Here is a 19,640-nt window from a genome sequence, read left to right as displayed (position 1 = left end):
ACCCCCAAAGTTAAAAGTTTCCACGTGGTTTCTTGTCAGCTTGTGTGGCGTGTTCACAAGGTCTCTTGAAGCCTAGGCTTTGAATACAAACAATGTCACTTTGTCTTCATTCATTCGAACCAAATCTCAAGGCCAGCTCATATTTAAGGGGTGGGACAATTGACTTCACTTTGTGGGAGGAACTAGAAAGAACCTGTGGCTATTTTTCATCTATTGTAGGTGTTTAATTCAATTGCAAAATGAGATAAAAGATACGGAAGACTCTGACTTGGATTGAAAACTGCTAAATTATTGTGAAGTGTTATTATTATGTGGCTGACCCGATGTTCCTTCCCTCCTTCTCTGGGGTCTTTTTTTGGGGCAGATATCCTCATAAGAAAGCTCAACACAGGCTGCTAAAACTGTGCTGAGCCAGCCGAAATGGCGTTAGGGGTCTTGGCCACTACCTATTTATTCAGTATCTCATGGAGGAGTCTGCTACCAATTCAGTGACATACAAAGTGCACTGAATTTCAGAAAGAAAGATTTTGTGTGTGTGCCGTAAATCTTGTGATAATATTTGTCATTAGCTCAAGCACTGATCCCTGGTTCAAAGGAAATTTATGCTTCAACTGAGCAGGACAGGTTTTTGTCTTCTTAAATCATGGTACCAGAAGCTGAAAGAAAAATAAGCCAAAAAAAAGTGAGGTTGAATTACCTTGTTTATTCAGCTCTCTGACATCCTCACAAGATCTCAACAGTGACAATGGGCTTGAAGGATCAGTGAGTATTTGTAGGAGGCACCTCTTGTGGTGGCTTCACATCACAGGGTTCCCCTTTACTAAGGGGCTGCTGCCTGCACAGATATGTGCTCTCCTTGCCCCCACTCTGACAGACATCTCAAAGTTAGGAAAGAGTCTTCTGGACCATGGCTGACTGGACTAGGCCTGTCATTTGACCTAAGTAAGCCCATCAGTTTACTGCTGTCATGAACTAGAAATGTTGCCAGAAGAGCCACCATGCTCTTGGAAGTTGTTGCTCTGGAAGGAAGGCCCACCACTTCCTGCAGAAGAAATACATGGAATTGCACTAGTTCCTACCCTTTCTGAACCTTGGTTTAATTCTTCCTTAGATCTGGTAAGATATTCCACTGTTCTTACAATCAATTCCCTGTTTTTGCTCAAACTATTAGAGTGGTTTCTGTTACTTGTAATCAAAAGAATCTTAGCAGAAGACAGCCACAACCATGGCTGAATGGTTAGAAGAAAATGGTTTATCTGGATGCCATTCTATCAATTCATGGATTCATTAGTCATTTATTGAGGACCTATTATATGTCAAACACAGAGAAAGGTACACAAATAAGACATAAGGAGATGTGGGGAGATAGTCATGCAAACATATAATCACACTAAACTGTGATAATGTTCTGGTAGAGATAGTACAAAGCGATGTGGGAGTATAGGTAAGAGTATGAATGAACTCTCTGGGTGGGTTGGGGAACTGGGGTTAATCAGCTTGGAGAAGGATATAAGTTAAGGACTAAATCAAAGCTATGCAGAAAATTCACTCTCATTACATTACAGAGGTAGCAAATGAGGAATTGCTACATGGAGGCCGAAGACCAGCTGTTCTCAATATCAACTTAGCTCTGCCAAGTGGAAACTGATTTGAACAGCAGTATGAGAGACTGAGATTATATATGGAAGAATTTCCTGACAGTGAGAGTAGTTAACGTTGTGAGATTGTAGAATCTTCTCCTCTCGAGGTTTAAAAAAATAACATAGCTCATCATCTGCCTGGGATAGCATTATTGTGATGCTGTCTAAAAGTAGGGAAATGGAAGATAATTGCTCAAGCTCTTTTCTAGCTTAGAGTTTTTATAAATCTGTCACTTTTAAGGAAAACTATTGAACCAATGAAAAATAAAATTACAGGCAGAAAAGTAATGCAAAGGAATAAAAAAATAATCAAATTATTAATTCCCCCTTGGTTCAAGAATGAGGAAGAAATAAAGAGACTAAAAAGATTCAATATGTGCTATTTTAGAAATTGTTTTGAAATCACATCATCTATTGGTTGTTCAAAAACCCAGGTTTGGGCTCAACTGGTTGCTAACTAATAGTCCTGTCTACTCCATCCTAACCCAGAGTACTTTAGTTTCTCCCGAATCGTGTTATAACTGATTTCTTCAGCTTGTAGAACATTTTCTATGTGTTTTCTATATGTTTATAAATTTCTTTTTATTGTGAACTTAAGCACATTTATAAAATAAAATAGTCAAATGAGCATCAGCTTTCTCCATCACTCAAAATTTACATTGTCCTTTTTAAGTTTAGGTACCTACATTCTGCTTATAGGAATTTTGAATTCTGCTTTCTTCCACATGATTGATATCATTTATACTCTTTCATGTGTTAATGTATTCCCCATACTTGCCACATTTAACAGCACTTGAGCACATCACTGCGAATCTATAGATTTTGATCATATGTAATAAGTGGGGTAGCTGGAGCCGACTGGGAGGACAAATGCCCTGAGAGCATCTGTGACACGATGAAATCATCACTGCCTCTCACCTGTCACTGGAGCCTCCCCATCCTCCCCTCCTTTCCTGCCCTCCTTTCTTCTTCCCTCCCTCTCTCCCTTCCTCTCTTTCTTCCAATTAAAGAGACTGGCATGAGCTTAAAATTAGAACATGTATTCAGAGAATTGTAAGTCCTGTTGGGCTCCCAATAAAATATATGACTAGAAAATAAAATTAGAAAATTAAGTTAGGTAAAATTATGTAGAATTTGCTAAGACCGCAGAGTTTAGTTTGTTGGGCAGGCATCGGGAAACAAATGAACACAGCATGTGGAAGATAAGCATGGACATGTTGCACAGTGGAAGGCTGTAGAGAATGGTAATCAGCTAAAATTTTTTTTAATATTTTTTTTTTGAGAGAGAGAGAGAGAGACAGAGCACAAGTGGGGAAGACTCAGAGAGAGAGAGAGGGACACAGAATGTGAAGCAGGCTCCAGGCTCTGAGCTGTCAGCATAGAGCCCTGCATGGGGCTCAAACTCACAGACTGCAAGATCACAGCTTGGGTTGAAGTCAAATGCTTAACAAACTGAGCCACCCAGGCGCCCCTAAGAATGGTAATCAGTTTAATGACTCAAAGTGGGGAATCATTCAAGATGAGACACACATTGACATTTTATTTTATATTAAACCCCAAGATATACATACATACACCAATATTTTGATATTGGGCTAAGGCCTTATTTTATTTTTTGAATGTGAATCCACTCATTGTTCTAAGTTGTTTTTATTTTTGTTTTAATCATAGTCATAAATCATTGTTTATGACTTTCCAGTTTTAGTTGCTTGAAAGCTGAACAAAAGTTTAGAGATATTTTCAAAGCAGTCTTAGTGTAACATTCTTTGAGATTTTAAGTTTTTTCACCAATCTTTTTATCTCACTCACACTTAATTTGATGTTTTGTTTTTTTTTTAGGAACTGCCTTTATCTAATTTTTACCAAAACATTCAGTTTAAGTTTCATAAAAATCTACATCTCCCTCTTTTCTCACACATATTTCATCAGTTTATACAAAAAAAAACCCACTTTTTTTAAGTAGCCTTCATGCCCAGTGTGGAGCCCAATGTGAGGGTTGAACTCAGGACCCTGAGATCAAGACTTGAACCGAGATCAAGACCTGAGCTGAGATCAAGGGCCTGATATTTAACTGACTGAGCTTATAAAAGTCCTCAGCTTATAAAAGTTTTAACTCAATAAAGAAATTAGAATAATAAAAACACATCACAAACTGATTTTGTATAAGCATGCAACTTGGCTGATGGGAAGAGAAGGTATAGGTGTGGTAGAAGATAGGATACTAACCAGGGATGTTTTGTGTACGTGGACATAAGACTTATAATTTAGGATGGGGTAGAGAACACAGATTAATCTGGTATGCCAATTAAGAGAGTTTAGGGAAAGGGGGGGAACCCTGGAATTTAGTTTTGAGTCTTTCACCAGAAAATAAAATTTCAGTTTTTGGTGTCCCTATATAAATTTAATATACCACCTTTGATATACTAGCTTACATTCATATCTTTCTGTCTCCCTCATATTCACTTTATTTTTCAATTTCTTTGAGATTCTAGAGCATAAGGGGAGGAACTGGGCAGAAATATTTCAGTGGCCTAGATAGGACCCTCTTCTGGGATGAGGACGTCCTTGAGAAAGAGAGAAGCTCTTCTTGTTACTCAGATTGTAGAGGATTAAAAGAAGGATGGTTTTATGTCTTGGTTTAGAATCTCCTCATTAGATTTTGACTTGTAACTCTTTTTTTCCCCAGGTTACACTTTCCACTAGGAATATGATGGGGTACAATTCAGAGTTTTTGGCTTTTCTTGATAGCTTCTGGGATTAACAGATCACCAACATCTCCATCTGGTAGAATTGAGAGGAGGAGGAGGAGGAGAAGGAAAAGAAGAAGTCGTTCTTAAGGTATAGAAAGAGTAAATATATCCTTTCCCCTACCTTCTCCTTGAAGTGACTTGCAAAGTTAGGACCCCGGACACCTTCAGAAAGTGACTTTCCTAGCTCAGTGCTTTACTTGGTGCTGATTCACATGAGACTTTGTATCCTGGGCATCAGAGCTATCTTGATAGTTGACCTTGTGGAATTAGTATAAACTCATTTCCTAAAAAAGAAAATATAAAATTATAAATGATTTTTCCTTTAAGAATAAAATCAGGTTTAACTAAAAAGCTGGAAGGACAGCATTGCATCCTATAGTGTAGCATAAAATCGTTCAACCAGTTACAATTTCAAATGACAATGAGGGTGTCTTTTTTTCTGATAAAGATCAGGAATCTACTATTGTCCCCAAACTCAAGACGTGCTACTTGTTTCAAGTGGAATGGAAGGGTTTGCAGCAATTATTGTGATGAATGAAACAAAATGAAAAAGAGTTGGAATAGTTCAATGTTTATTCACATGATCAGCTGGCATATGGCAGCCCTAGGCTCTGCGGTGGGGACCCCTGGATGGAGTATCCTATGTATTAAAAATTCTAGACAAAACCTAAATTTTAGAAGAAAAACTGCTGTCTAGTGGTGTTAGTGGTACTTTCTTTTGACACTGTGAATTGGGGGTATATTTATGTGACTTCACTACCTAAGTCACTCAACAATGCTTGAAACTAATGAAGCTTAGCCTCAGGGCCCCTCACTTGCATGGGCCTTTCAAAATGCTCATTTGGTCATATGCTTTTGTGAAGTTTGAAAAAGTAGAATACTTTAACTGCAATTTGTTAAAATCACTTGTGTGTAAGCTTGACTAAGCCATGAAGTGCTCAGATATTTGTTCAAATGTTATTCTGGGTGTCTGTGAGAGTGTTTGGGGATGAGATTAACATTTGAGTTGGTAGACTCAGTAAACAGATTGCCCCCCACCCCCATGTAGGTAGCCCTCATCCAATCGTTGAAGGCTGATCACTCACTCTCCCACAAGTAAGAGGGAACATCTCCTGCTTGACTGATGAGCTAAGACTTCACTCTTTTGCTGCCTTCAGACTTGAACTGAAACACTGGCTCCTCTTGGGTCTTCAGCCTGCTGGCTTTCGGACTGGAACTACGCCACCACTGCTGATTCTCCAGTTTGCTGACTGCAGATCTTGAGATCACCTCCACAATGCTGTGAGCCAATTCCTCAAAATAAATCTCTAAATGAATATATATCCTTTTGGTTCTGTTTCTCTGGAGAACCCTGACTAGTATCCTTCTTTCATATTTGCCCTTGAGTTGGCTGATATTGGAAGTGTTTTGGGAATTGGGAGGACATTTAATTGGGGAATCATTTAGCTGAGTATATGTGTATACTTAACAGTCACTTCTGGGAACAGTAAGCTAGCCTCATGTGGAACTGGCTTCCAGCTTTAGTCCCCTGTCCACTGTACCAGCTTATCTGATAATGTGACTGAACACCCCTGCCCGGAGGTCTATCGCTATGAGACTATTGGTTGACACCTGGCACTGAAAGTATGTGGATGGTGGAGGCAAAATGATGTCAAAGATTCACCCCATAGAGGGTTGACTCCCTTTTCACTTATGGGGTTTTCTTATATGGATACTGTAGCATCTGTGCCCTGATATCAATACAGAAGCCTCAGGGCAATGAGTGAGACGTGTAGCACGGGCATGAGATAAGATATAATAAGGTTGTGCTTGCAAACAGTTGATCATTGCAGCACTAGCTCAAACAAGAGACAGGTAAGACAGATAGCTAAGACTGAAATACACGCTAACATGGCATATGAGACATGCTTCATACATGGATCTTTCTTCAATTCTAGAACATTCCCTGCCATTATATCTTCAAATATTAGATCTTTATGATTCTTGATGTCTTGAAATCCCTAGTAACTGTCTGTTGGAATTTGTTATTCTATCCATGATTTCTTTTAACTCTGCTTTCATGTGTTCTATTTGCTTTTTTCTCTAAGCTGTATTTTGACTGATTTTCTAGTTTCCATCTTTTAATTAGTCAGTTTTCTCTTCAGTGTTGTCTACAGTTCAACCCATCCATTATGCATTTAATTTTAATGATTGTATTTTTCATTTCCTTAAATTCTGTATTATTATGTTTTTGTTGTTTTAAAAAATGTTTTATTTATTTTTGAGAGAGACAGAGCATGAGTGGGAGGGGGGCAGAGAGAGAGGGAGACACAGAATCCGAAGCAGGCTCCAGGCTCTGCATCAGCATAGAGCCTGACTCAGGGCTCAAACTCATGAACCGTGAGATCATGACCTGAGCCGAAGTTGGATGCTCAACCAAGTGAGCCACTCAGACACCCCGCATTATTATGTTTTTAAAAACATAGTTTTTTAAATTTCCCTGTTATGTTCTTCTTTCATTATTTTGAACATTTCAATATGTTTATTTTCACTTTTTTTCAGAGTTTTCTTTTTTTCTAGTTCTTAAGGGTGAAAATTCTGTTTTTGTTTTTTTCCCCAATGTGGACTGCTTCTTCCTGTGTTGGTTTTCAAGGGAGTCCCTGGTCCTGGAAGATTCCTATGAACACTTTCAAGTTTGCTGTTGCCAAAGCTTTAAGAGTTCCATCTGTTCTGGACCGGGTTTTTATTTTTATTAAAAAAAAATTTTAATTTGAGTATAGTTGACACACAATGTTACATTAGTTTCAGGTGCACAATGTAGTGATTCAACTGATAACATTTGATTATTTTAGCTTATTCCACTTTATAGCTCGGTCTTTGCCCCCAAAGAGCACAGGGCTTTAACTTGCATATGACTTCTAAAGGCAGGGGAAGGCTAGATCAAGGTTAGTGGACTGCAGTGTGGATTTTCTCTTGGTGCCCAGCCCATGTAGTATCAGGGATGTGAGCATGAAATACATATGTTCCAGGAGGGAGGGAATTTAAAAGAGTTTATACAAGGAATTTACAACTTCTTTTCACCTCTCCTATGAAATTACTTGTACCTCTACCTATTTTTTTCTTAATACTCAAACCTCCCCGTCAAAGAGATCCCTTTTCTCCTGTACCTTCAACTTTTCTATTGATTCCATTCCAGTGACATTTAAATGTGTTAAGTCTTTCCCACTAATTTGAACACTGATTTTGGGCATCTTCTTAGACTCTCCTGATTACTTTAAAAATTTTTTAAATTTATTGTTTTAAATGTTTGTCTATTTATTTTTGAGAGACAGGGAGCACAAGTGGGGGAGGGGCAGAGAGAGAGAGGGAGACACAGAATCCAAAGCTGGCTCCAGGTTCTGAGCTGTCAGCACAGAGCCTGACATGGGGCTGGAACCCACAAATAGCGATATCATGACCTGAGCTGAAGTTAGATGCTCAACTGACTGAGCCACCTAGGAGCCCCTTTGATTACTTTTTAAAATAAAGACACTGCTTGACCCTGGACTGTGCTGTTTGTCTCCACTGCCATCGCTGCATCCTTGCTGCAGTCTCAGATGGTGCCTTGAACCTACATGACTCTGGTGGCCCACACACTGAGCCCTCTGTTCCACGGTGTCTTTAATGTTTCATTCAGATTGGATTACTAACTACACTTAGGACCTGGAACTGGACTTCTGGATGACTGCCAGGGGGCTGGATGATATAGCCTGGAAGTGTGGAGGAGTAAGTCTGTCATAGGATGAATCTTGACCAATGAGAATCAAAAGTAGCAAAGTAGAAAGTAAATTCCCAAGGCTCTTGTCCACCCCTTGCAGACTACTCTCAGGTGTGCTTCCTTCTTACAGCCCTTCAAAAAGGCCTGCAGATATACCTGCTGAGCAACCTATTGTGTATCTTTCTATTCTTTTTAAGTTTGTTTATTTATTTTGAAGGTGCGCACAAGTGAGGAAGGGGCAGAGAGAGAGAGAGAGAGAGAGAGTCCCAAGCAGGCTCTGCACCACCAGTGCAGAGCCTGATGTGGGGTTTGAACTCACAAACCGCAAGATCATAACCTGAGCTGAAGTTGGACCCTAACTGACTGAGCCACCGAAGCGCCCTGCCTAGTGTGCTTCTTGGTGGATCATTATGAAGTGGCAGTCAGTGCTTTAGAGCAGCTCTTCGCATTGGTTTGCATTTCCTTGCTTTATTCCTCCTTTCCTTACCCTTGTTACCCTGGGCTTGCATCTCACAAATGAAGACTGGTGTTTTAATCCTTACTTCTGGTGTGTTTCCTAGAAGACCTGGGCTAAGGTACCCATTATAAAAACATTTTCCTTAATGTCATGTCTCCTTTCATCTTTTCCTTTTATATCTCTCTTCCTTGGAAACTTAAAAAAATTTTTTTTTTATTAAAAATTTTTTTCTAATGTTTATTTATTTTGAGAGAGAGAGATAGAGTGCAAGTAGGCGGGGCAGAGAGAGAGGGAGACACAGAATCCGAAGTAGGCTTCAAGCTCTGAGCAGTCAGCACAGAGCCTGATGCAGGGCTTGAACTCATGAGCCGTGAGATCATGACCAGAGCCAAAGCCTGACGCTCAACCAACTGAGCCAGTCAGGCGCCCTGGAAACTTTTTGAAAGAGTTTTTTTGTCTTTTTTTTCCTACTCTTAATCTCTGTTTTCTTATCTGCCATTCATTCTTCAGTATAGCTTCCCTCTCCCATTTCTCTTAAAACTGCTTTCACCAAGATCAATATTGACCATGTTGTTAAACCCAAAGGATAATTTTCAGCCTTTATCTTATTTGATCTGTGTGCAGCACTTGACACTGACCTCATGTCTGTCTAACATTGTCTCGCCCTGAATTCTAGGCAATGCACTCTTAGCTTTTATCTTGCCATCATAGCTGTTCCATCTTAGTCACTGTTACATATCTTGTAAATATTGGTGTTTCCTATGGTTCTATCCTCCGTTCCCTCCCCTTTCTTCCTCTCCCTTTCCATTATTCCCCTCTCTTTCTCACCTCTCCTCTTCTCTTCTTTTCTCTGGTATAAACCATCCCTAGGAAGTCTGACTTATTCACGTAGCTTCAAGTGCCATCTATGTGCCACTAACGTCCAAACTATATTTAGATCTAACTTTGTCTTTCAAGTACCAGATTCTTAAAAGGATCTAACTGTCTATTGGACATTTCTTCTTTGCTTCCTCCAACCTGTTCTCTGAATTGCTGCTAGAGTCATCTTTCTAAACTATAACCACGATTGTGTCATTTTTCTCCTTAAATCTTTGTAACCTTTTTTTACCTGCCCCAAGATAAGGGGCATATTGGGGCGCCTGGGTGGCCACAAGGGAGTGGCAGGAAATATTCAATGTGCTGAATAAGAAAAATATGCAGCCAAGAATCCTTTATCCAGCAAACCTGTCATTCAGAATAGAAGGAAAGATAAAAGCTTTTCAAGACAAATAAAAACTAAAGGAATTCATGACCACTAAACCAGCCATGCAAGAGATCCTAAGGGGGACTCTGTGAGTGGAAAACAGCAAAGACTACAAAGGACTAAAGACATTACCACAATCATGAAACCTACAGATAACACAATGACACTGCATCCATATTTGTCAATAATAACTCTGAATTCAAATGGACTAAATTCCCCAGCCAAAAGGCATAGAGTATCAGAATGGATAAAAACAAAACAAAACAAAACAAGATCCATCTATATGCTGACTACAAGATACTCATTTTAGACATGAAGACACTTGCAGATTAAAAGTGAGGGGATGGAGAACCATCTATCATACTACTAGATGTCAAAGGAAAGCTGGAGTAGCCATACTTACACCAGACAAACTAGATTTTAAAACAAAGACTATAACAAGAAATGAAGAAGAGCATTGTATCATAATTAAACAGTCTATCCATCAAGAACTAACGATTGTAAATGTTTATGACCCCAATGTGATGGCACCCAAATACATAAGTCAATAAATCACAAACATAAGTAAATGTATAAATAATAATACCATGATTACTGGGGACATTAATACTCCACTTACAACAATGGACAGATCATCTAGGCAGAAAACCAATAAGGAAACAACAGCTCTGAATAACACATTGAACCAGATGGACTTAACACATATATTCAGAACTTTTCATCCAAAAGCAGTAGAATACACATTCTTCTTGAGTGCATATGGAATGTTCTCCAAAATAGGTCACTTATTGGGTCACAAAGCAGCCCTCAACAAATATAAAGGGACTGAGATCATACCATGCATATTTTCAGATCACAATACTGTGTTACTTGAAATCAACCACAAGAAAATATTTGGAAAGTACCTAAATACATGGAGGTTAAAGAACATCCTACTAAAGAATGAATGGATCAACTAGGAAATTCAGGAAGAAATTAAAAAATATATGGAAGTTAGTGAAAATGAAAATATGACAATCCAAACCCTTTGGGATGCAGCAAAGCAGTTGTAAGAGGAAAATACATTGCAATCCAGGCCTATCTCAAGAAGCAAGAAGGGTTGCAAACACACAACCTAACTGCACACCTAAAGGAACTAGAAGCAGAACAGCAAAGAAATCCCAAAGTCAACAGAGGAAGAGAAATAATAAAGAGTAGAGCAGAAATAAACCATATAGAATCCAAAACAACAACAACAAAATAGTAGAACAGATCAATGAATCTAAGAGCTGGTTTTTTGAAAAAAAAATAAACAAATTAGATAACCCCCTAGCCAGACTTCTCAAAAAGAAAAGAGAGAGGACCTAAATAGATAAAATCACAAATGAAAGAGGATAAATCACAACCAGCACCACAGAAATACAAATAATTATTAGAGAATACTATGAAAAATTGTATGCCAACAAACTGGACAACCTGGAAGAAATGGATAAATTCCTAGACACACACTACCAAAACTCAAACGGGAAGAAATAGGAAAATTGAACAGACCCACAACCAGTGAAGAAATTGAATTGGTTATCAAAAATCTCCAGCAAATACAAGTCCTTGGCCAGATGGCGTCCCAGGGGAATTCTACCAGACATTTAAAGCAGAGTTAATACCTATTCCTCTCAAACTGTTCCAAAAAATGGAAATGGAAAGAAAGCTTCCAGACTCATTCTATGAAGCCAGCATTACCTTGATTCCCAAACCAGGCAAAAACCCCACTGAAAAGGGGAATTACAGGCCAATATCCCTGATGAACATGGATCCAAAAGTGCTCAAGAAGATACTAGCAAATTGAATTCAACAGTATATAAAAATAATTATTCACCATGATCAAGTGGGATTCATTCCTGGGCTGCAGGGATGGTTCAATATTCACAAATCAATGTGATACATCACATTAATAAAAGAAAGGATAAGAACCATATGATCCTGTCAATAGATGCAGAAAAAACATTTGACAAAATACAGCATCCTTTCATAATAAAAACCCTCAAGAAAATTGGGATGGAAGGAACAGACCTAAACATCATAAAAGCCACATATGAAAATCCCACAGATAAATCATCCTCAATGGGGAAAAACTGAGAGCTTTTCCCCTGAGATCAGGAACACAACAGGGATGTTCATTCTCACCACTGTTGCTTAACATAGTGTTGGAAGTCCTAGCCTCAGGCACCAGACAACAAACAAAATAAAAGGCATCCAAATTGGCAAAGAAGAGGTCATAATTTCACTCTTCACAGATGACATGATACTCTACATGGAAAACCCATAAGACTCCACCAAAAAACTTCTAGAGCTGATACATGAATTTTGCAAAGTTGCAGGATATAAAATCAATGTACAGAAATCAGTTGCATTTCTATACACCAATAATGTAGCAACAGAAAGAGATATCAAGGAATAGATCCCACTTAACAATTGCACCAAGAACCATAAAATACCTAGGAATAAACCTAAGCAAAGAGGTAAAAGATCTGTATGCTGAAAGCTATAGAAAGCTTATGAAGGAAATTGAAGAAGACACAAAGAAATGGAAAAATATTCCATGCTCTTGGATTGGAAGAAAAAATATTAAAATGTCTACCCAAAGCAATCTACACATTCAATGCGATCCCAATCAAAATAGCACCAACATTCTTCACAGAGCTATAACAAACAATCCTAAAATTCGTATGGAACCACAAAAGACCCCAAATAGCCAAAGTAATGTTGAAAAAGAAAACCAAAGCTGGAAGTGTCACGTCTCAGTCTTCAGCCTGTACTACAAAGCTGTAATCATCAAGATAGTATGGTATTAGCACAAAACAGACACATAGACCAGTGGAATCGAATAGAGAACCCAGAACTGGACCCACAAATATATGGCCAACTAATCTGACAAAGCAGGAAAGAGTATCCAATGAAACAAAGAGTCTCTTTAGCAAATGGTGCTGGGAGAACTGGACAGCAACATGCAGAAGAATGAACCTGGACCGCTTTCTTGTACCATACACAAAAATAAACTCAAAATGGATGAAAGACCTAAATGTGAGACAGGAAACCATCAAAAAACCTACAGGAGAAAAGAGGCAACAACCTCTTTGGCCTCACCACAGCAACTTCTTACTAGATATATCTCTGAAGGCAAGGGAAATAAAAGCAAAAATGAACTATTGGGACCTTATTAAGATAAAACATTTCTGTAAAGCAAAGGAAACAATCAGCAAAACTAAAAGTTAAATGATGGAATGGGAGAAGATATTTGCAAATGACATCAAATAAAGGCTCAGTATCCAAAATCTATAAAGAACTTACCAAACTCAACATCCAAAAAACAAATAGTCCAGTGGAGAAATGGGCAAAAGACATGAATAGACACTTTTCCAAAGAAGACATCCAGATGGCAGACACATGAAAAAATGCTCAACATCGCTTGTCATTAGGGAAATACAAATCAAAACCACAATGAGATATCACCTCACACTGATCAGAATGGCTAAAATTAACAACTAAGGAAACAACAGATGTTGGCGAGACAACAGATAGTAGAGAAAGGGGAACCCTCTAGCACCCTTGGTGGGAATGCAAACTAGTGCTGACACCCTGGAGGTCCTTCAAAAAATTAAAAATAGAATTCCCCTACCACCAGCAATAGCACTAGTAGGAATTTATCCAAAGGACAAAGGAGTGCCGATTTGAAGGGGCACATGCACCCCAATCTTTATAGAAGTACTGTCAACAATCGCCAAATTATGGAAAGAGAACAGATGTCCATCAACTGACAAATGGATAAAGAAGATGTGGTATATAGGGGCACCTGGGTGGCTCAGTCGGTTAAGCATCCGACTCGCAGGTCATGACCTCACAATTCGTGAGTTTGAGCCCCACATAGGGCTCTGTGCTGACAGCTCAGACTGAATCCTTGTTCAGATTCTATGTCTCCTTCTCTTTTTTCCCCCTTTCCCACTCTCACTCTGTGTCTCTTTCAAAAATAAATAAATATTTTAAAAAATTAAAAAATATATCTGGTGTATATATACACACACACAATTGAATACTACTCAGCAACGAAAGGGAATGAAATCTTGCCATTTTCAATAATGTGGATGGAATTGGAGGGTATTATGCTAAGGGAAATAAGTCAGTCAGAGAAAGACAGATATCATATGATATCACTCATATGTGCAATGTGAGAAATTTAACAGATAAGCATAGGGGAAGGGAAGGAAAAATAAGATAAAAACAGAGAGAGAGGCAAACCATAAAAGGCTCTTAAATACAGAGAACAAATTGAGGGTTGATGGGGATGAGGGGGTTTGGGGTGGCGGGGAAAGTGGGTGATGGGCATGAGTAGGGTACTTGTTGGGATGAGCACTAGGTGTTGTATGTAAGTGATGAATCACGGGAATCTACTCCTGAAGCCAAGACACTGTATGCTAGCTAACTTGAGAATAAAAAAATAAATTTGCAAAGGGCAAGAATGAAGAGATTCACTGTACCAATCTATTCATCCTTCCTACTATTCAACCATCCATCTATCTGTCTTACTCTTCCTTCTTTCAACAAGTGTTTAATTGAGTACTTAACATTTGCATATAAGGGACATGATCCCTGTCCCTCATGGAACTTACACTCTTGTGTAAATGGTACCTAGACTACTTAAGTTCACACTGGAAAGGCTATAACTGAGAAGGAAACTGTGGGATGGTTGGATCAAGTAGGGTTGTGGTTAGGGAAGGTTTTCCACAAAAATGATGTGTACAGTGAGAGCTGAAAGCTCATAGAAAATATGGGAAATGTGTTATGTGTCATGGGAAGTATGGGTAATATCAGGACAAAGAGAGATGATAGAATGTTCCAAATAGAAAGAACACAATGTGCAAAGGCCCTGAGGCAAGAATGAGTATAGTTCAGCAAAATTCTCAAGGTAGCTGCTCTGCCAGGTGAGAAATGTTCATTTGAGTTATTTATGAATGGTATAGTAGCTAGTTCCATAGAATATCTGATGTGTGAAAGGTGTGTGGTTTACTCATTTGCAGCTGTTCTTTGTCCTTAAGTTCTAGATTGAATTGTGCTACCCTCTTTGTCTTTTTTTTTTTAACCAACCTTTGAAAAGTAGATTGCTAAGACCAAAGCTTTTGGTTTTTAAGACATGGCACTTTAAATTGAAACACTGCAATTGTCAGAGTACTCAATAAAACAATTCCCATCTCTTCTCATTTTAAACAGGAGGAAACTGGGTTGCAGAGAGGCTAGATACTTTTCTCTAGGTTCCACAGCTATTAAATTGCAGCTGTTAAATCAAATAAAGGCTAGACTTGGCGTAACAGTGATCTCCACATATTAGACTCAGGAGCAACATGACCACTGGAGTATGTGAAGAACAAGAACAACCACACAGGCTACCCTACTACCTTTAACAATACAGGATAACAAGGCTACTCAAACTCTTATCATGGACAAAAGCACATTCTTTGTCTCTTTTGGTGGATAAAGTCTTCTAGTCTGAAAACTTTTCCAATAATACCTGCCATGGTCCTTCCTAACATCCTATTATTAGAGTAGTTGAGTCTTGAAAACATGAGTTGTCTCCAAGCATTCCTTTGAAGTTGATAGCTAGTTGAGCACAAGATAGGGTCCTAGACAATGGTTGGAAACCTGGAGCTTCAGAATAAGAAAAAGGCAAATGAAGTGGAAATTTAAGAACCCCCCATGCAAGCTTCTCTTTACTTAGGGCTGACAGTTTATGATTCCTAGGGAAATTGAGTAAACATAATCAGAATAATTACTAAACATCTCCAGTCTTGACCAACCATCATAAGAATGACAGAGAAAAGAAAAATTTGAACACCTGTGTAGTTAGGTATGGTGAATAGAAGCAGATATGTCATGTGTGAAGGTAGCAGTAATATTTCAAAAGTCTAAGGGATGTATATCACACCAAGAAACATTACTGATTCAAATCTCTTCACACACACACTTCCCCTAGTAAATATACATCAAGCAGCAGCAAAACTTTTGTTGTAATTGTTTTCCTGCCACAGGAAATTTTGCAGATGATGTCCTAACCCTTGAGTGAAATCAAAACACCCTAAAATTGAAACTTCTCTTTATCAGAAATTTTCTACCATAAAACTTTCTGTATCTTTTAGGAAATTTCAGTTACATGTTAACAGAATACCTAACTCAAATTGGTGTAAAAAACACATTTATTAGTTTATACATTTGAAAGGGCCAGAGGTAGGACTTGTCATAGATGTGGTTTGATCTGGGGGATCAAATGATGGTTTTCTCATCATTGCTCAACCTTTTCTTCCTTTGTGTGTGAGCTTCATCTCTGGGTTGCTTCTTTAATAAGATGAGATGGTGGTAGCATTTCTGAGCTGTGTATTTGCATCTACAAAATTTGGTGGAACAGTGAAAGCTTGTCTTTCTCAGAGACAATCACCATGGCCCAGGACCTAGGGTTGTGAGGTTTTGCTTAAGTTAGTCAAGGTCCTCCATGGAGGTGAGCAATGGGATCATTTCCACCCAAACGGGTCAGCAGAGAATGTAGATGGGAGGATTTGCCCAAAGAGAATTCTGCTACTAGATAAATGGGGGAATGGATGCTAAATAGCAAAGAAAAGATATTTGCTACCCTTGATTTTTTTTTCTTCTTTTTTTCGAAATTCCACCTGGAGGGACTCTCAGTAAAGTTTAGCCTCTGTATTGGTTACAATATAGCTTTAGGTGTGTGAAATGGGGACTCAAAATAACAGTATATTAAAGAATGAATGTTACTTCACTCTTATTTTAAAAAATTTTAATGTTTTTATTTATTTTTGAGAGGCAGAGAGACAGAGTGTGAGTGGGGGAGGGGCAGAGAGAGGGAGACACAGAATCCGAAGCAGGCTCCAGGCTATGAGCTATCAGCACAGAGCCCAATATGGGGCTTGAACCCACGAACCATGAGATCATGACCTGAGCTAAAGTTGGATGCTTAACCGACTGAGCCACCCAGGCGTCCCACTTCACTCTTAAAGTCTGAGATGGTATGGGGCTTTGTATTCTGAAACTTTGAAGAATCAGAGTCCTGCCTTGCTCTGTTATCTCCAGGGTGTTGTTTCAATCTCTGTGATCAAACATGGATCACTACTATGTCCTAATCCAACTTGACAAGGGTAAAGAAGAGGAGGCTATGTCTCTCCAAGAGACTGGGACGTGTGGCCCTTTTCTTTTTTCCTTGGTGGCTATGTGCCATCAAAAATGGGACCACCAGTATTCTCTATCAGTGTTCAAATACAAGTATGTCATTCACTGTTAACATCAATTGAGGGGCAAAATATGATAATGGAAATAATTTTTGAACCTTTGCCTTTATACATTTCTATAAATTCACAAAAATTTTCCAAAATATTTCTGAAACTCTTTAGGATACATTTCACAATTGTGAACATTCTTCTGGACTTTGACAATGGGAAATTTGAAATCCATGAAATGGTATGCAGGTGTCCTACAAATAATATTTTCACTGATGTCCATTTTGAGGGCAATGAAGTCAGTGTCAAATGCAATTTTAATCACTCCCAAAGCTTCCACTCTGCAGCTGTTGGTGCACCCTTATGCCTGCCATTACTGCTAAAGCCATTGGTGTCACCTAAGGCTACCAGCCATCCCACTACATCATAAATCTCTCCCCACCTCCAGTCTTTGGTCTTGATGATGTACTGATGAGGGCTTCCAATATGTTATAGACATTTTAGTAAATCTAGCCTTCGACATTGCTTCTTCTATCCTTAGGACTCACAGAAAGATTGCGAGTGTTGGGATGGAATGGAAGACAACTCTGAGTTAACACAAATCTTGACGTTCTTAAAATCATTATTCCATTTTGATGACTAAAACATTGTTATTGAATCTCTTATTTGCTTAACACCTAGCAGAATTATTTTCCAGAATTATTTCTCAGTTTCATATGTAAATATATTTCATGTATACTATCCCATAAGTTTTCCTGACCAGCCCAAACATGTGGAGATCCAGTTTAGATTCAAACTGTAATCCTTTGCTATTTATTGATTCAGTCATACATTTCAATCATTCATAATTTTCACTCATTTATTCAATAATTTATTCAACAAGTAATTGAATCAATTTATTCAATCATTTATTGAATGTCTACTACATAAAAGTGTGTTCTGGGTCTTAGAGTTGAAACTGTGAGCACCTCTGACATGATCCTTATTTACATGATTTAATAGGTGCTATGGTGACAGTTCCCTCCTCCTCCACAGTATCAATTTGTGAATTGCATACATTGTACATTCTTTCATTGGAAGTTCTTAAGTTAGACAGTATCTCTCTGCTACCCATTTGCTGCCATTGGTGTGTACTCAGCCAGTTCAGTATTTGTGTAGGTCAGTAAAATTATTCAGCCATATATTCTCAAGTTAAGCAGAATGCTTCAGTTATCAGGAGTCTTGGATTGTCAGGTGTGAGGGTGATCTGACTGCTACATCTGTCACCCCATTGATTGCCAGGGTTGATTAAGCTGATCTGGCTGGCTAGGCAGGTGTCCCCTTCTTCACTCACTGCCCCACGTGCGTCTCTCCCAAAGCTGTGAAGCTGCACGCTAGGTCAAAGAGGATGACCTTCCCTGATGGAGGAGGACCGTTCTTCAGTCAAGGGTATATGAGTAGCTGTGCTCCCCTGCTAGAACCTCCAAACATGCTCTAAGGAATCTTGGATTGTCTAGTATTTGTTGAATCTGAGTTGTTCTTTTTCTCCAAGAGCTTAGGTCAGACTGAAGGGGAACTACCTCATCATGTGTGATTTGCTTTGTAAGATCTCATCATCTGAACTGCTTTTTATTTTTTTAGAATTATTAAAAATATACATATAAGATTTATCACTTTAACCATTTTAGGTGTACATTAAATACATTCACACGGTTGCTCAATCATCACCACCATCCATCTCCAGAGTTTTTCATCTTCTCTAGTGGAAACTGTGTACCCATGTAATGATAACAACCCATTATCCCCTTCAGTCTAGACCTGGGCAACCACCATTTGACTTCCTGTCTTTATGAGTCTAGGGACCTCATACATGTGGAATCATACAGTCCTTTTGTGACTGGCTTATTAATCTCAGTATAATGTCTCCAAGGTTCATCCACATTGTAGCCTGTGTCAGAATGTCCTTCTTTTTTAAGGATGAATAGTATTCTATTGTATATATAGCCTGTATTTTGTTTATCCATTTATTCATTGATGGACAGAAATGCTTTTTGTCTGCTTTTTAGGAGGAGTCTCATCTTGAATACCAAATTATGCATGCCCCCCAAATCTTGCACTGGTAAATGTAAACACTTTAAAGTAGAGTACTTAACTCTGTTGTATCAATGAACAAGCTATAAAATCTGCAATTGCCAGTCAAGAAGAAAATGTAATTTTACAGTAAATCAAATTACTGCCACCCTTTTATTAACAGTAGAAGCCCTAAGATGGGATTATGAAATTACTGGTTTATGAAAAAAATCAGTTTAGAAATTTTAGCAGTCTTAATGCCATTAAGTATATTTAAAAATAATGAAAAATCTTTCTCTGATGTGTTTGTGCTGACCAATATGTTAACTACCAGCCAAATGTAGGCTTTAAAATTTAAATTACTTAAAATTAAATGAAATTAAAAATTCAGTTCCTCAGTCACACTAGCCACATTTCAAATGCTCTATCACATCATTGTTAGGGGCTACCGTATTGAACAGTATAGACATAGAATGTTTATTTAAAAAAATTTTTTTTTCTTAAGTTTATTT

At 38.4% G+C, this 19,640-nt stretch overlaps 2 long non-coding RNA genes across 2 annotated transcripts in view; one reads left to right on the top strand and one right to left on the bottom strand.

Moving 5' to 3' along the window:
* Window positions 1–837: 837 nt before the first annotated feature.
* On the bottom strand, window positions 838–10,482 carry LOC122241266. Its single transcript, XR_006221306.1, has 3 exons — window positions 10,446–10,482; window positions 4,512–4,674; window positions 838–1,042 (listed from the first exon to the last, which is right to left on the bottom strand). It is a non-coding gene; the product is annotated as an uncharacterized LOC122241266 (long non-coding RNA).
* Window positions 5,555–19,640, top strand: part of LOC122241267 — a 64,463-nt gene continuing 50,377 nt past the window's right edge. The window contains exon 1 of the long non-coding RNA XR_006221307.1: window positions 5,555–5,671. This is a non-coding gene — a long non-coding RNA (uncharacterized LOC122241267). The remainder of the gene's footprint in view (window positions 5,672–19,640) is intronic.

Source organism: Panthera tigris, chromosome C1 (genome assembly GCF_018350195.1).
Source record: "Panthera tigris isolate Pti1 chromosome C1, P.tigris_Pti1_mat1.1, whole genome shotgun sequence".
NCBI lineage: Eukaryota > Metazoa > Chordata > Mammalia > Carnivora > Felidae > Panthera > Panthera tigris.
This window is presented reverse-complemented; position numbering and strand designations above follow the sequence as displayed.